The following is a 14587-nucleotide window of genomic DNA, read 5'->3' on the forward strand; positions in this document are numbered from 1 at the left end:
GATTTAAGAAAGGTGCTGGAGGAAGCTGCAGTAGTGCTCAAGGATGGCTTTGGAAAACTCAAGTATATCAAGGGTAAAATAGTGTTAAATGAAAATGCCACACTCAAGTTTAAAAAAGGCCATTTGGTTCCTTATACTGTTTGTGATAAAGTAGGCCAGTGTGCTAGAGCACATGGAGCCTGAAGCATTCTTTCCAAGGTCAAGTAGAGTACATGGGCAATGCCAGTAGTCCAAGAAAAATGGGTCTGTTGGGATCTGTGGTGATTTTAAGGTAGCTATTGACCCAATACTGAAAGTAGGTTAATACCCTCTGCCCAGAATAGAGGATATATTTGCAAACCTTTCTGGAGGGAAAAACTTCAGCAAAATGGACTGAGCTGAGGCAGACCTACAGATGGAAATGGAAGATGAGTCCAAAACATTTCTCAATATAAAAACTCACAAAGGCTTTATCACGACAATAGGGATATTTTTGGAGGAGCATCTGCATCTGTACTCTGGCAGAAAGCCATGGACCAGGTGCTACAAGTCTATCCAGTGTTATCTAGATGACATCATCGTTACCCGTAAGGAACATCTCAGCTCCAAAATGTCAAGAAATGTTAAAATGATTGGAGGGTTGTGGGCTCAGAGCACAATGCAACATGTGAATTCTTTTAACCAAACATCACTTGATGTGAGTACCCTATTACAAGATTGAATTCAAGAGGACCAACTAATCATGGAAATGCAGATGTTTACCCTTGGAATAGAAAAAAAATTCTGAAAACTTTACAAAAGAGGGCACTCCTGTTGACCATTTTTTATTATATAAATTAACGGTCTCCCTGTTACTGCAGAGATAATCCAAAGGGAAATCAGGAAAGACACCACACCGTCTCACATCATGGCAACCCAAAATGACTGGAATATCCAGTTCCACATTTTTACCAACGGATGAACTTGCCCTTGATGGAGGTTGCCTTATCTGGGGATTGAGAGCCGTTGGACCATCCAAACTGAGAGCTAAAGTGTTGAAGGAGCTACATACTGGTCCTCCACCTGTGGTCAAAATGATAGCATTGTCTGGGGCTTGGGATAGATTAGCAGTTCAGCAGCTTGCCATGCACTATGAGGGATGCCATCACATCCAGAAGATGCCAAAAGTGGTCCCTCTCCATCCCTGGGAATGGCCTGCATTGCTCTGGCAGAAGATACATGTGGGTTTTACCAGACCAGCACTCAATTCTTGGTAGTGCATACCATATTAGACCAATTTTTTCTCTGCGTCCGTTTTCCCCTAAGGGCTGTCCAGGACCAGGTGTATAAGGAGCTGAGTTGCATTTTATTAAATTTTATTATTAAAATTTGTATTTTGTTCCATTTAGTACAATCGTAGAAAAGAACAAACTGATGGCCACCGGCAGAAAGAAATTCAATATGGATCGGAAAAAGGCACCTACTCTCTTCTCAATGCACTTTCCACTGCTCTCTGTGACAAGAGTAATTTCACCACATCTTATCCCTGGATGGAGGGTGTCTTCAATGATGGATGCTGCTCGCTTGTGGCAGTGCTCCAAGTAAATGTGCTCAGTGCTGGGGTGGGCTTTGTCTTTGATGGGCGGGGCTGGGCTGTGTCAGTCATGTACTGTAGACTGTTTGGTTCCTGAACATTGCTCTCATTTTGCTGATTACAACCAGAGCTCCAGTGTAGAGACTGCTGATGCTGAACATCAAGATCTCCAGTGTAGAGGCTGCAGATACTGGGCATCCAGACGTCCAGTGTAGAAACTGCAGATGCTGAGCATCCAGAGGGACACACAGAGGAATGGATGCCACTTCACACCACACACACAGGCAATGCTCTGAGGCAACATACAAGATGCCAGGGGTTTCAGTGGGTCAGGCAACACCTGAGGAGAGAACTGGACAGTTGATGCTTCAGGTTGAGACCTTTCATTTAACTGGACAGAAAGAGGAAGAGAGCCAGTATAAAAATTTTAGAGCAACAGGAATTGAAGGGTGACATGTGGGTCCAGGTTGGGGTGGAGGTGATAGGTGGGTAAGGGAAAAGACTTACTCTCTCTCTCCATCTGCTCATCACTCACACACTCCTCCCACTGGTTCCCTTCCCCACCTCCCTCCTTTATTCCATGGCCTATTGTCCTCTCTTATCAGATTCCATCTTCTTCAGCCCTTCCATTTGTCACCTCCCAGCTTCATTCCCTCCCTCCTTCCTCCCACACAACTTTGTACTCTGGCTGTCTCCCCCTTATTTGTAGTTCTGATGAAGAACCTTGACCTGAGTCATTGACTGTCCAGTTCCTTCCATGAATATTGGCTGACTGGCTGAGTTCTTCCAGCTCCTGTGTGTGTTGCAAATGCCCACTGTATGAAGTTTAACAAGGTCCATGAGGAATACTGCTGGAAGTGAAAGGGTTACTGGCTTGCAGATGGAGAAGAGCATTTGTCCACAAGCAGGTTCCATGTTCTTTTATGTTACATTAGTGACAAAAACTACAGGAAACGCATTGTAGAGTGGGTCCCTGCTGAGATGCTATGTTTAGGACCTTAATGGATAACTCTTGTATCCACAGAGTTGTTTCATTTAATGAGCTCAAAGTATCAGAAACCCCACAAAATGAAGACTTTTCGGGGAGAGAAACTCCTTTGCTTGCTCAAGATCCTACAAACTATTTGAGACTGGGTCTTAAACATAAGAAGTTCTGCAAATATTGGAAACCCAGAGCAGCACACACAAACTGCTGGAGGAACTCAGCAGGTCAGGCAGCATCAATGGAGGGGAATAAATGATTGACGTTTTGGGCTGAGAGCCTTCATCAGGACTGGGAAGGAAGGAGGCAGAAGTATTTTAATTCCCTTCTTCTCTGCACTTGCTCATCTCTTCTCTTTGGTTCCTCTACATCTTCACTTTTAACCTAGGTTTACTCTTTTCTCCTGTTATATTCCTTCTTCTTCAATCCTTTACCTCTACCACCTATCAGCTCCCAGCTTCTTACCACATCCCCTCCCCCACCCACCTTCCTTCTCACCTGTTCTTACCTGCCAGCTTATACTCCCCCCTCCCACCCCTACCTTTTATTCTGGTTTCTTCCCCATTCTTTTCTAGTCCTGCTGAAGAGACTCAGTCTGAAACATCAGCTGTTCATTAATTTCCACAGAAGTTTCCTGACCTGCCGAGTTCCTCCGGCATTTTGTGTGGGTTGTTATAAAACAAGATACCCTTCGTGTAATGAGCTCTTTGAGCCAGAATGCATTGGGTTCTGAGGTTTTTAAGAGCATTTGAATTGGTTAATTGGTTCTTAGCAGAAGTAGTTAATTGATTAAAATTCCATGTGCTTTTCTCAAGAAACTCACTCTTTGTGATGCAGTCTCCTAGTGTTTTCTGTTAAAGCTTGTTAAGTTTATTTTTATAGGCTCAGGGATTCTATCATATTTATACTATTTAAGTGGACGCCAAATAGCATGAATTGTGGGGTCCTAGTTTGGAGAATGGTGTTGCTCAGGCAAGTCACTGATGTTCTGTTGGAATTATTATGAATAAACTCTGGTTGTGGGCTTAGAGACCATCTCTTCCTCTGCACTGTGGTTCTGATATTGCCAGCGAACAGCATGACACTTGTCTCATCTTTCAGATGCAGAATATTAAAAGACAGATTATGGAGCATAGACAGAGTCTCAAATCTGCTTTAAATTTATTCTTTGGGATGAGGCTTGCAGTCTGACTGGGGAAGCTTCCATGACTAGTGGTTGTCCTTCTGGTGAAAGCGCTCCCACAGTATTGTATGTGTGGGGAGAAGTTCCACGATTTCAACCCAGTAATGATGAAGGTGCCACAATATGAAGAGATGGTGCAATAGTGTAATGCTTTACAACCCCTGCTGTAAGATTGGGGGTAAATTCCTGCTGCTGTCTGTCAGGTTTTTGTACATTCTCCCCATGACCATATGGATTTCCTCTGTTTTTTCCCCACATTTCCAAAGACATGCAATTTAGGATTAGTAAGTTGTGGACAGGAGATCCTGGTGCTGGAAACTTGATGACACTCTGAGGCAGCTCCAGCACGTATTTGGACTTCGTTGGTCATTGATGCAAAATGATGAATTTAACTGTATGTTATTATGTTTTAATGTGCATGTGTCAAATAAAGCTAATATTGAAAAAAAAACATGCTTTCAAAGAAGAATTTTGTATGACTTACTGTAAATTCCAGTGCATAAGCCGAGAATTTGGCCCTAAATTTGGTTCTTAAAATTAGGGGGTCGGCTTATACAACTTTGGAAAAATGAATACATGGAAGACAGGTCATATTTATTTGCTGTTTTTGAGTCAAATTCATTCCACTGTTGATGCATGAATTCTTTAATTGGTTTGTTTAAGCTCACACCTAGTGGCTGGAACACGGACATCAAACCACTGGGGATGACTGCAATGTCTGTATTTTCAGCTTCAATGCTGCTTTTGTCTCACCTGACCTTGAACATGTCCCAGACGATTAGCGACTTTTCCTTCCTGACACCTTTGGGATGTCGACGCCACACCTCTTTAACCCACTTCAAGCAACCCACTTTGTCCTTCCAGCAGTGTCCTTTAACGTAAACAACACCCCGCGGGAATTTTCTGAGCAATTTTTGTTTTTTGTCTCAACGCAAGATCATGTCTATTCATAAATTGGGTGCACCAACTTCGCATAGCTTTGAAATTTTTGCTGACCTCACGGTGTTTTTTGTCCCATTTCAACGCTTGAACTCGAATCCTTTCGCTGGTTCCAGATCCGGCAAAGCTGAATACCAGCATGTGCGATCTTATGATCTTTTTCTGGTTAAATCAAAAATCTCTAGAAAAGGGGTCAGCTTATACAAAGGTAACCTGAAAAACCCACTTTTTTAACCTTGAAAATGGGGGGTCAGCTTATACTCCGGAATATAAGGCATAAGGGAACTTGTGGGTGGTGGTAGTCCCTCTGTCTGCAGCCTTTGTTCTTCTTGGTAGTAAACCTTGTGTACTTGGAAGGAGGCGTCAGATGGGGCCAGCCAAGCAACCACATTAAATTACATTTCTGAGAAAGGTTCCTTGCCTTGTTAAGTAGAGAGAGTAAATGTTCATGATGATTGTTTCATTCTGTTTTTTAAACTCATTCATTCTACATTGCCTCACTGAGAAGATTCTTTGCCTGTAACAGTCAAAGACTGGTCTTCAGGAATCTGTTTGGGAGAAAAATTGTGGCAAAGTTCTCAACAGGTCTTTCTTCAAAATTTTTTTCGAGTCATAGAGACACAGAACACTACTGCACAGAAATAGGTTCATCACCCATCTAGACTGTGCCTAGTCCCCTCGAACTATACCTGGACCAGAACCTCCATATTCCACCCAAACTTCTCTGAAATGCTGAAATCAATCCCATATCCATTGCTCACCCTTGCAGCTTGTTCCACACTCTCACCACCCTCTGACTGAAGAAGTTCCCCACTCGTGTTCTTGTTAAACATTTCACCTTTCACTCTTGCACCAGGAGAAGGTATCATCTCCTTACAGATAATGGTAAGAAATGAATCCATGTTGCTGGTACTGTAACATGTTGTGCTAACCGCTACGCATCCTATCTACCCTGCTATTATCTTGCAATCATATGGAGGAATAATATGGAGGTATATGGAGGAATTTAAGGTGGAGGGGGTTATATGGGAGGCAGGGTTTAAGGGTTGGCACATCATTATGGGTCAAAGGGCCTGTACTGTACTGTATTGTTCTATGTTCAACTTATTGTCTACCTGTACCACATCAGTGCACTGTGTAATGAAATGATCAAACAAACTTTACACTGTATCTCAGGGCATGCAACAATAATAAAGCAATTTACCTATAGAAATTGGTCAGTTGTTGGTGACATACGGAATCTCCTGAAGCTCCTAACCAAGTTGATCTGCTGATGTGTCTTCTTTGTAATTCAGAATCAGAATCAGGTTTATTATCATTGACATGTGAAATGGGTTGCTTTGCAGCAGGAACACAGTGTAGAACATTAAAAAATTATAACTCACAATAAGAAATATAAAAAACAAATCATTGCAAAAAGTGAGGTGGGGTTCATGGTCCATTCAGAAATCTGATGGTGGAGGGGAAAAAACTCTTCCTAACATGTTGAGTGTGTGTCTTCAGTCTCCAGTGCCTCCTCCCTAATGGTAGTAATAAGAAAAGGCATGTTGTGGATGGTGAGTGCCCTTAATAATGGATTCCATCTTTCTGAGTCATTGCCTTTCTAAGATGGCCTTAATGCTGGGTAGGAGGGAGCTGGCTGAGTTAACAAGCCCCCAGTCCTGTGCAGCAGTCCCTTTATAATGGATGGTGATGCAATCAGTCACAGTACATCTGCAAAATATAATCTGTAGATTTTATCAATGTCCACATCCTATACATGATATTGGAAGGCAGAAGTTTCCCTCAAAGATGTTCACAGTTGCATCTGTGGTTTCTTGTTTGTTCTCTTTTGTCTTTAATATTTGTTTCCTTTGTCAACCACCTACACCCCATCTACTTGTATTGGAACTCAGGAGACAATCCCTTTGCTTCTGATTGTCTGCCCCTACATCTCCTCCCTCAGTGACAGTTAAGGCTCTAATCATTTCTCCCAGGTGAAGCAGCGCTTCACCTGAGAGTTTGTCGGGATGGAGTAAAGGGGATATCAGATGCAACCACCTCTACATTGGTGAGACCCGATGCAGATTGGGGAACCGCTTTGTCGAGCGTCTTCCTTCTGTCCCATTCCTATTCTGACATGTCTATCCCTGACCTCCGGTTCTGCTGTGGTGAGGCCAAACTCCAGTTGGAGGAGCAACACCTCATATTTTGTCTGGTTATCCTCCAACCTGATGGCATTAATATTGATTTCTCTAAATTCCATCAATTAATCCTCCCTCCTTCCTTCTCTCTGGTTCCATTTCCCATTCTCGATCCCCCCTCACCCCTTTTCTTCTCCTCACCTATCACTGCCCTCTAGTTTCACATATCATATAAAGAACAGAAATAGGCTATCTCGGCCCTTCTAGTCTGTGCCGAACGCATACTCTCACCTAATCCCACTGACCCGCACTCAGCCCATAACCCTCCATTCAATTTCTGTCCATATACCTATCCAATTTTGCTTTAAATGACAATACCAAAACTACCTCTACCACTTCTACTGGAAGCTCATTCCACACAGCTACCACTCTATGAGTAAAGAAAATCCCCCTCATGTTACCCTTAAACGTTTGCCCCCTAAGCCTCAACTCATGTTCTCTTGTTTGAATTTCCCCTACTCTCAATGGAAAAAGCATATCCACGTCAACTCTATCTAACCCCCCTCATACTTTTAAATACCTCTATCAAGTCCCCCCTCAACCTTCTACACTCCGAAGAGTAAAGACCTAACTTGTTCAATCTTTTCCTGTAACTTAGGTGCTGAAACCCAGGTAACATTCTAGTAAATCTTCTCTGTACTCTCTCTATTTTGTTGACATCTTTCCTATAATCCAGTGACCAGAACTGTACACAGTACTCCAAATTCAGCCTTACCAATGCCTTGTACAATTTTAACATTACATCCCAACTCCTATACTCAATGCTCTGATTTATAAAGGCCAACATACCAAAAGCTTTCTTCACCATCCTATCCACATGAGATTCCACCTTCAGGGAACTATGCACCATTATTCCTAAATCACTCTGTTCTACTGCATTCTTCAATGCCTTACCATTTACCATGTATGTCCTATTTGGATTATTCCTACCAAAATGTAGCACCTCACACTTATCAGCATCAAACTCCATCTGCCATCGTTCAGCCCACTCTTCTAACTGGTCCAAATCTCTCTACAAACTTTGAAAACCTACTTCATTATCCACAACACCACCTACCTTTGTATCATCTGCATTCTTATTAATCCAATTTACCACCCCATCATCCAGATCATTAATGTATATGACAAACAACATTGGACCCAGTACAGATCCCTGAGGCACACCACGAGTCACTGGCCTCCTACCTGACAAACAGTTATTCACCACTACTCTCTGGCATCTCCCATCAAGCCACTGTTGAATCCATTTTACTACTTCAATATTAATACCTAATGATTGAACCTTCCTAACTAACCTACTGTGCGGAACCTTGTCAAAGGCCTTACTGAAGTCCATATAAACAACATCCACTGCTTTACCCTCACCAACTTTCCTCGTAACCTCTTCAAAAAATTCAATAAGATTTGTCAAACATGACCTTCCATGCACAAATCCAAGTTGACTGTTCCTAATCAGACCGTCTATCCAGATAATTATATATACCATCTCTAAGAATACTTTCCATTAATTTACCCACCACTGACGCCAAACTGATAGGCCTATAATTGCTAGGTTTACTCCTAGAACCCTTTTTAAACAATGGAACCACTTGAGCAATACGCCAATCCTCTGGCACAATACCCGTTTCTAATGATGTTTGAAATATTTCTGTCAGAGCCCCTGCTACTTCTACATTAACTTTCCGCAAGGTCCTAGGGAATATCCTGTCAGGACCTGGAGATTTTTTCCACTTTTATATTCCTTAAAAGTGCAAGTACTTCCTCCTCTATAATCGTCATAGTTTCCATAACTTCTGTACTTGTTTCCCTTACCTTACACAATTCAATTTCCTTCTTCTTAGTGAATACAGAAGATGAGAAATTGTTCAAAATCTCCCCCATCTCTTTCGGCTCCACACATGGCTGTCCACTCTGATTCACTAAGGGACCAATTTTATCCCTCACTATCCTTTTGCTATTAATATAACTGTAGAAACCCTTTGGATTCATTTTCACCTTACTTGCCAAAGCAACCTCGTATCTTCTGTTAGCTTTTCTAATTTCTTTCTTATGATTCTTCTTAAATTCTCTATATTCCTCGAGCACCTCATTTACTCCATGCTGCCTATATTTATTGTAGATCTCTCTCTTTTTCCTAACTAAGTTTCCAATATCCCTTGAAAACCATGGCTCTCTCAAACTTTTAACCTTTCCTTTCAACCTAACAGGAGAATAATGCTTCTGTACCCTCAAAATTTCACCTTTAAACGACCAGCATTTCTCTATTACACCCTTCCCATAAAACAAATTATCCCAATCTGCTCCTTTTAAATCCTTTCGCATCGCATCAAAGTTAGCCTTTCTCCAATCAAAAATCTCAACCCTGGGTTCAGTCCTATCCTTCTCCATAATTATATTGAAACTAAAGGCATTGTGATCACTGTACCCAAAGTGCTCCCCAACATATACCTCCGTCACCTGATCTATTTCATTCCCTAACAGAAGATCCAATACTGCCCCTTCTCTAGTTGGTACCTCTATGTATTGCTGCAAAAAACTATCCTGAACACAGTTTACAAACTCCAAACCATTCATCCCTTTTACAGTATGGGCTTCCAGTCTATGTGTGAAAAATGAAAATCTCCCACGATCACAACCCTGTGCTTACTAAAAATATATGCTATCTCCTTGCAACTTTTCTCCTCTAATTCTCGCTCCCATTAGGTGGTCTATAATACACCCCTATAAATGTTACGACACCTTTCCCATTCCTGAATTCCACCCAACTAGGCTCCCTAGATGAGCCCTCTAATCTATCCTGCCAGAGCACCGCTGTAATATTTTTTCTGACAAGCAACGCAACACCTCCTTCTCTTGTCCCTCCGATTCTATCACACCTGAAGCAACGAAATCCAGGAATATTTAGTTGCCAATCACACCCGTCCTGCAGCCATGTTTCACTAATAGCTACAACATCATATTTCCAGATATCAATCCATGCTCTAAGCTCATCCACCTTTCTTACAATGCTCCTAGCATTAAAATAAGTGTATTTAAGAAATTCTACACCGCTTCCTCTCTGTTTATCTCTAACAGTACAAAGACCTTTATTGTGTTCTCTTTCTTCCTTCTCCCATACATCTGTTCCTACACTCTGGTTTCCCACCCCCTCATATCTAGTTTAAATCCACTGAAGCCTCTCTAGCAAACCTACCTGCAAGAATATTTGTCCCCCTCCAGTTCAGATGTAAACCGTCCCACTGGAACAGGTCCCACCTTCCCTGGAAAACTGCCCAATTATCTATAAATCTGAAGCCCTCCCTCCTGCACCATGTCTTCAGCCACATGTTGATCTGCACTATCTTACTATTTCTAAACCCACCTACACGTGGCACTGGTAGCAATCCTGAGATTGCTATCCTGGAGGTCCAGTCCTTTAACTTGGCACCTAGCTCCCTAAACTCACCTTTCAGGACCTCCTCACTCTCCCTACCCATGTCATTGGTCCCTACATGGACCACAACATCCGGCTGCTCACCCTCCCTCTTGAGAATACTGAGAACTGAGAACGAGATATCGTGGACCCTGGCACCAGGGAGGCAACAGACCATCCGGGATTCTTGATCTCTTCCACAGAAGATCCTATCTGTCCCCCTAACTATCGAATCCCCTATCACTACTGCTCTCCTCTTTTCCCTCGTTCCCTTCTGAACTGAGGGTCCAGTCTCGGTGCCAGAGACACAACCACTGCAACTTGTCCCTGGTAGGTCGACCCCACCAACAGTATCCAAAACGGTATACTTATTGTTGATGGGAAAGTCCACAGGGGTGCTCTGCTCTTACTGTCTATTCCCCTTCCCTCTCCTGACAGTCACCCAGCTACCTGTCTCCTGACTCCTAGGGGTGACTATCTCCCTAAAACTCCTGTCTATTTCTGCCTCCGCCTCCCGAATGATCCGAAGTTCATCCAGCTCCAGCTGCAGTTCCCTAACACGGTTTGTCAGGAACTGCAGCTGGATGCACCTTTTGCAGATGTAGACATCAGGGACAATTGTGCTCTCCCTGCAAACAGAGCACTCAACTGCCCTAACTGCTGCCTCCATTACCTACTCCTAATCTAATTAGATTACTCACCTGGAGCGAAGCTCATATTCAGCCTCTACTCGCTATATAAATTCTCCCGCTGCCTCAAGGGCTGACTTTCACACACTTGCACAGTTGTGCCCATTCAAATCTCACCTCTGCCTGTTCTCTCCAAAGCCTGATTGAGCCAAAGCCGACCCACTCTGCCTCAGTCCACTCCGACGATGGCTGTTGTATATGGCGGTCTTTTTTTTAAACCTTTGGTGCGCTACGTCCCGTGCCTGCGCAGTCTAGCCTCTTTGCCATGATCAATTTAAAAAAACAGCTTCTCTCTGAGCTTCTTTTTGCCTCTTCCCTCTCCGCCTCTTGCTGCAATTTAATATCCTTCCCTTTCTCCTATGGTCTACTCTCCTCTCTATTCAAATTTCTTCTGCTTCAGCCCTTTACCTCTTCCACCGATCAACTCCCAGCTTCTTACTTCATCCCCACCCTCCCACTCAGCTTTTCCCACACTTTGTCTCACCCAGCACCTGACAGCTTGTACTCATTCCCCCCCCTTCCTTCTTATTCAGGCTTCTCCGCCTTTCTGTCCAGTCCCGATGAGGGGTCTTGGTCCGAAACATTATCCTTCATTGATGCTCTGATGCTGCCTGACCTGTTGAGTTCCTGCAGCATTTTGTGTATGCTCCTCAATGTTTCCAGCATTTGCAGAATATCTTGAGTTTAAGAGTAGGGGAAGTGAGGAATTTGCTGTAAACCGTGGAAGATCACAAGATAATTATGGATTTGATCTTCATTCATCCACCCTGGTATTGCCGGTTGCCATCCTGAATTTGTTACACAGAACATGGAACACAGAATGGTACAGTACAGGCTCTTTGACCTTTTAACCTACTCTAAGATCAACCTAATGCCTCCCACCCACACAGCCATCCACTTTTCTATCGCTCATGTGCCTATCTGAGAGTTTCTAAAATGCCCCTGATGTATCTGCCTCTACCAACACCCCTGACAGTGTGTTCCATGCACCCACCACTCTCTGAGTAAAAAAAACTACCTCTGACATTATTCCAATCTCCTTAAAATTATGCCCTCTCATATTAACTGTTTCTTAATAATTTCTTAATTTCTTAATAATGGTGGTGAGAATTTCTTAATTCTGTTAGCTTAATAATAAGATTATTAAGGGATTGGACATGCTGGAGGCAGGAAGCATGTTCCCACTGATGGGTGAGTCCAGAACTAGAGACCACAGTTTAAGAATAAGGGGTAGGCCATTTAGAACTGAGATGCGGAAAAACTTTTTCACCCAGAGAGTGGTGGATATGTGGAATGATCTGCCCCAGAAGGCAGTGGAGGCCAAGTCTCTGGATGCATTCAAGAGAGAGTTAGATAGAGCTCTTATAGATAGCAGGGTCAAGGGTTATGGGGAGAGGGCAGGAACGGGGTTCTGATTGTGTATGATCAGCCATGATCACAGTGAATGGCGGTGCTGGCTAGAAGGGCCGAATGGCCTACTCCTGCACCTATTGTCTATTGTCTACACTAGGAAGAAGTCTCTGGCTGTCCATTGGATCTGAGCCTCTTATCATCATGTACACTTTTAATAAGTTGCCTTTCATCCTCCTTTGCTCCTAAGAGAAAAGTCCTAGCTTAATCAAACTCTCCTCATAAAGCATGCTCCCTAATCCAGGTAGCATCCTGGTGAATCTCCTCTGCACCCTCGCAAAGTAGTCACATCCTTCCTAGAATGAGGCATCTGGAACTTAACACAATACTCCAAGTTTCAATACTGTACTCACTGGTAAACTCAGCCAACCTTGGTGTAAGTGACTTCCAGAATTAAATACACTTTCCTCAGCACTACTATCTCAACAGATGGGCAGCTTACAACAACTTCTCTCTGCCCTCCGTGGTGTAAAACCTCATGAGTACGAATTACACCTATTGTACTCACAGCTTGATTTTGTTTCAACTCGCAGCCAGTTCCTGTGAAGTTTCCGGTTGCTAGGCAAAGCTCAGAAGATCAGCAGGATGATGGATGCCTTTGCACTTTAAAATCACTAGAGCAAAAAATGAGTTGCTGGCAAAACTCAGCGGTTCAGGTGTCATCCGTAGAGGGAATCACCCTGCACCTGGGCCACCAGCATCTGCATTCTCCTGAGCTTCCTGTTAAAGCTAGCCTCTGGGCAGCATGATAGCATAACTCTTTGCAATGCCAGCTGAAAGTTCAGGGTTCAAGCCCCACCACTGTCTTCAAGGAGATTACATAGTTTCCGTGTAGGTTTCTTCTGGATGCTCCAGTTTTCCACCATATTTCAAAGACATATGGGTTTGTAAGTTACAGGCATGCTACATTGGTACTGAGATGGTTACAAAATGTAAAAGCTGTCGAGAAGGTGCAGAAGTAAATGATAAAGTGCAGGATTATAACGGTGAGACCAAGAGTCCACCTTATTGTACGAGTGGGATCAGAATCGAAATCAGGTTTATCATCACTGGCAACACTTGCAGTCTGCTCCTAGTATAGATGTGTATTGTATTGGATGTTGATGTTAAATGATGCATCAGATATTTTGATATACATGTGACAGATAAAGCTAATCTTTATATTTGTTGTTAAGTCGTTAAATGCTCAGAGTTCTCATAGGTTATGTTTTGCAGAGTTACGTCAACTATTCGGTGCTGTTTCTCAGGGGTTTTTTAACAATGCACGCTTGCATTGCAGATACCTGTTACGTGCCATTGTTTGCAATCATTATGTTGAACACAAGTCTACACAATCCAACGTTAAGGAGAAGCCGGCACTGGAAAGGTTTATGGCGATGAACCGTGGGATCAACAATGGTGGAGACCTTCCACCAGAACTTCGCAAGGCAATTACTCCCCCCAACTGACTGAATGTACACTGTCAGCAAACAGCCTGTATTCACCGGACAGTAATGTGGAGGTTTTATAATCTCCAAGACCAGGGCTTCAATACCCACTTGTGCAATTGGATTCTGTATTTTCTCACTTGCAAACCCCAGTCAGTTCAGTTTGGCAAATGCATCTCCTCGACGATCTCCATCATTACAGGAGCACCACAGGGATGTGGTCTTAGCCCTCTGCTCTACTGGCTTTACATCTATCACTGTGTGGTTAAGCACAGCTCCAACACCATCTACGTTTGCTAATGACACCACTGTTGTAGGCCGCATCAAAGCTGATGATGAATCAGCACTCAGCAGGGAGATTAAAAGTTTGGCTGAATGGTGCAATAACAGCAACTGCGCTCTCAATGAGACTAGGAACTGATTGTAGATTTCAGGAGAGGGAAAACAGAGGTCCATGAGTCAGTCCACATCAGAGGATCAGAGTTAGAGAGAGTCAGAAACTTTAAATTCCATGGTGCACTGGACCCATCATATAAGTATAATTGCAAAGTAAGCACAGCAGCATGTCTACTTCCTCAGGAGCCTGTGGAGAATCGTTGTGTCATCAAAACCCTCGGCAAACTTCTGTAGGTGTGTGATGCAAAGTGTGCTGACTGTCTGCATTATGGTCTGGTGTGGAAACACCAATGCCTTTGAGCAGAAAATCCAACAAAAGGTAGTGGATTTGGCTTAGTACATCACAGGTAAAGCCCTCCCAACCACTGAGAACATCTACATGATATTTTTCCAGTAGAAAAGCAGCATCCGTCA

The sequence above is a fragment of the Hypanus sabinus genome, chromosome 29 (assembly GCF_030144855.1).
Source record: "Hypanus sabinus isolate sHypSab1 chromosome 29, sHypSab1.hap1, whole genome shotgun sequence".
Taxonomy (NCBI): Eukaryota; Metazoa; Chordata; class Chondrichthyes; order Myliobatiformes; family Dasyatidae; genus Hypanus; species Hypanus sabinus.